The 4,374-nt window shown below is 42.0% G+C and overlaps 1 pseudogene; it reads left to right on the forward strand.

Moving 5' to 3' along the window:
* Positions 1–4,374, forward strand: part of LOC119338869 — a 15,037-nt pseudogene that overhangs the window by 4,943 nt on the left and 5,720 nt on the right.

A 4,374-nucleotide genomic window follows, 5' to 3' on the forward strand; every position in this document is an offset into this window, starting at 1 on the left:
CTGCCGCCGGTCGGGCTTCGCCCGGCCGCGCCCCCTGGCGGCGACGTGGGGAGAGGGAGGAGGAGGGGAGGCCGGAGGCGGGAGGATCTGGGAGCCCTCCCCGGGCGCCTCGCGGGTGGCGACGCAGGAGGGTAGGGTGTCGCGGGAGGGGGGCATAAAGTGGTAGTTTGTTAAAGCAATTTTAGTTTAGTATGTTATCATGTACTCTGGTGTGTAGTTTGTTAAAGCAGTTATAGTTTAGTATGTTACACCTAACCTAAGAAAGGCTAATGTGAATTAAGAGCATCACCAACAGTTGCCCTACCCTGTAAATTCTTCTGGCTTAGGGGCAGTTGGGCTAAAAACATGCTCCAACAGTTCCCATTAATCTAGAAATAATTTATGAAACCCCTATAATCAGACCAACTCCGCCTCTATCCAGGGGGAGATGGAGCTCCATGTATAATTTTCCCTAAACGTCGCGGGAGCCGTTGAAAAATCAGTTCCCGCGCACACCCGTCTCCTCACGTTGTCGACTAGCTGGCCGTTGTGTCCCCGCCCCGACCGCCGCTGACCAGCGCGTCCCCGTGGCGTCCCACCTCCTGCCTCTCAATGTCCGAGATGACCAGCAGCCGCCGCTTGTGCCACCCCACGCCAGCCGGCTTTCTCTCACTACCGACAGCCGCCTGTCACCCTCTTGGCTCCAGGCATCTCCTCCCATGCGTGATCACTGTTGCTTCGCCAGACCTCGCTCGACCGATCATCGTTTACTTTCGTTCCTAAGGTGTTTAACAATTTGCTCATCCATTTTTTATGTACCCAAGAATTCCCGTTTAAGTTGTGTGATTTTGCCTTGTAGATGAATTACTATGTTGATAGAATTGGCATGTACTCCAATCGTTAAACACCTTAGGAACGAAATGGAGTATATGCCATTTGTACATTAATTTGAAGATAAATGGGAAAACCATATTGTATGGAAAACATTTACGGGACTGCAAAAGCAACTCACATGTCAACCTCTCGTAAATTATAGACACCCCGTAAAATCATATTTAAGGGTAGTTTTTATGGAACGGTTGGTGATGCTTTAATATGAACAACTGACCACCGACCCTATGGGCTCCTGAAGAAGTGTCTCGTCACAGCCACTCGGGTAAGATGAATAACCCTCGGTTGTTGTCTAGCATTTGGTAAATATTTAGTTCCAAAAAAAGCATGAAAAGTGAGATTTAGTTTACGTTTTTTTAACCTAACGGACAAACAAATGCCAAATGGAGTTAAACATTTTAAATTTAATCATATTTAGCTTAGAAAGTGAAGACTAGTAGACAGAAAGGAAGTAAAAAGAAAATAGGCAGTGTAGTTCGGTCCATTATCCTTGACTGATTTTTTTTAGGGATAAGTATATTTTCCGTCCTCGAACTCTTCCGAGAGTTTAGAAATCATCCCTCAAGTTCAAATCGGATAGTTTTCGTCCTTCAACTATCAAAACTGGATAGTTTTCGTCCCTCACGCCGCTTGGGGCGGTTTTCGTCTGGCATGAACAGTAAACCGGTGAACAATAAATTTAAAATAAATAGCAAAAATATCAAAAAAATCTGAAAATTTATGGGATCATAGTTCCTCAGGTGCGCAAGGTGCGTGCAAATTTTTATGCTATTTAGACATTCTAGGAGCTCGTGCCAAAAGGAAAAACCATAAATATGTACGTAGATGAACAGTAAATTCGAAAATAATAGAAAACAAATTCAAAAAAATATGAAAAATGTTGACACCAAGATGCTTGGGTGCTCAATATGCCTGCAAAATTTCATGGTGTTTGGACATTGTGGGAGCTCGTGGCAAAAAAAAAGCTGGGAAAGAAACTTTAGAAAAGTGAACTATTTTGTTTTTTTTTGCTAGAGCTCCTCCTATGTCATTTGAGCACGAAAATATGCACGCACCTTGCACAACCAAACATCTTTGATGCCAAAAAAATTCATATCTTTTTAAGTTTTTTTGCTATTTTTTTAATTTATTGTTCACCAACGTACATATTTACAGTTTTTTTTTTGTCTTGAACACCTGGAATGCCCAAACAATATGAAAAATTGTACGCACCTTGCACACGTGAGGAATTTTGAACTCACAAATTTTCAGATTTTTTTCTTTTGTTTGCTACTTTTTTGAATTTACTGTTCACCGGGTTTACTGTTTATGCCGGACGAAAACCGCCCGAAGCAGCGTGAGGGACGAAAACTATCCGGTTTTGATAGTTTTTTTAGGTTAATCCGGTTTTGATAGTTGAGGGACGATTTCTAAACTTTTGAAAGAGTTCGAGGACGAAAAATATGCTTATCTTTTTTTTTACTATGTTGACTGAATTTCTATGTTTGCCCCTGCCTAATTTTGATTTAATCAAACCACGCCCGGCGAGACCGAGACGCTGTTCCGCCGCTGGCTTCGCCCTCGCGGAGTCGCGGCCGACGCGCCGCCGCTCGAGCTCAACGCAGATGCCACCGCTCGAGCTCAACGCAGATGCCACCGCTTAGCCTAGATCCAAGCAAGGCCGCCTCCATCCCGCCGATCTCTCCCCGCTACCATGGTCGTGGTTTGATCCCGCCGCTACCAGCTTTGACGAGCCATGGTCGTGGAGCACTCTGCTCAAGCCTCCCTATTTGGTCACGAATTGATTGGTTATGTGACTTCAGTCGACTTGGATTGGCCCAAGATTGCTGTGGCTTGGTACTTCGATTCTGTCCAAGTAAGGCAAGGGCAAAGTGGGAAATGCTGTTGCGGAAAAATGGGAAGAGAAGATGAAAGAAACACAGTTGGGGAAGAATTGGGGAAATAGGTGAAGTGACATTTTTGTGTGGCACAATCCTGATTTCGAGAAACTAGGTGGCATTCTTCTGATTGCTGCTATGTTTTGAAGTGGCATAGGTTGAAATCTTGCCCTTTTTTTTTATCATAGTATGAATGCATGATGTACTTCCGTGACGTCTGTGATAATCATGCTTAAGATTATGTAGTGTTACGACTCAAAAAAAATTAGTGTTGATATTTTTCATGTTGATACTTAGTTACTTATTGCTATGATAATTTTTCCATTAGCTTTTCATAAATGTCGAATGCACTCGGACCGCTTAAGACTATGTAGTGTTGTTATTTTCCTGTTGATACTTAGTTACTTATTACTTCCAGAGGAGGCTTAAAAATATGCTAGTGATGATATTTCAATGTTGTACTTATTTAGTCCTTTCACAGGTTATTAGAACATTTAGGGAGAAAGGCATTCCTTGTGATGTGGTTTGGATGGATATTGACTACATGGACGGTTTTAGATGCTTCACATTTGACAATGTAAGTACCTTTCTATGATAGTTGCTACATGAAAATAGCATGCTTAAAATGTATACTGCTTCAAAGTGCCATACAGAGCCTCCCTTTTTTCCTGACTATTATTGTCTAGCAAAACCCGTCTATTTTAGACGAATTCCATAGTCTACACAAGTGTCATTCTAAGTGATTCGGGACAAGTTTCTTCCACGGCCAATGATTATGTCTGAACTTGATATGTTACAGAACCGTTTCGCTGATCCAAAATCTATGGTTGATGATCTACATTCCATCGGTTGTAAATCAATCTGGATGCTTGACCCGGGAATAAAGGAAGAGAAGGGTTACTTTGTGTATGATAGTGGTTCAGAAAATGATGTGTGGATTAAAAAGGCAGATGGTAGCCCATTCATTGGTATGTTTCACTGACTTAAATGAGCGCCTTGTCATCTTACTGATTTTACCAGTCGAACATGCCTAATGTCCTACAATTCCAGGGGAAGTATGGCCTGGTGACTGCGTTTTCCCGGATTTCACCAGTGAAAGAATCCGCACATGGTGGGCTAGATTAGTAAGGGATTTCATCTCCAACGGCGTTGATGGAATATGGAATGATATGAACGAGCCTGCTATGACAGTATATGCTCTTATCACAATTCATTTATTCTTTGCCATCTTATTTTATATTTCCTTATGCAAATGGAAGTGATGGTGTTAACTTGCAGACTACTACCAAAACAATGCCTGAGAGCAATATACATAGAGGAGATACTGATATTGGTGGTGTCCAGAATCATTCTTACTATCATAATGTAATGTCTCTTTCGCTTTGGCAATAAAAAGAAACTGGCAATACAAGTTTTTTATATGTGTTCATGCTTTAATGTTTATGATTTTCAGGTTTATGGAATGCTAATGGCAAGATCTACTTATGAAGGAATGGTGATGTCCAATGCAGAAAAACGGCCATTCGTTCTTACACGAGCTGGTTTCATAGGAAGCCAGCGATATGCTGCAACATGGACTGGTGATAATCTCTCAAATTGGGAGCATTTGCACATGAGTCTATCAATG

This window comes from Triticum dicoccoides, chromosome 7B (genome assembly GCF_002162155.2).
Source record: "Triticum dicoccoides isolate Atlit2015 ecotype Zavitan chromosome 7B, WEW_v2.0, whole genome shotgun sequence".
Classification (NCBI taxonomy): Eukaryota; Viridiplantae; Streptophyta; class Magnoliopsida; order Poales; family Poaceae; genus Triticum; species Triticum dicoccoides.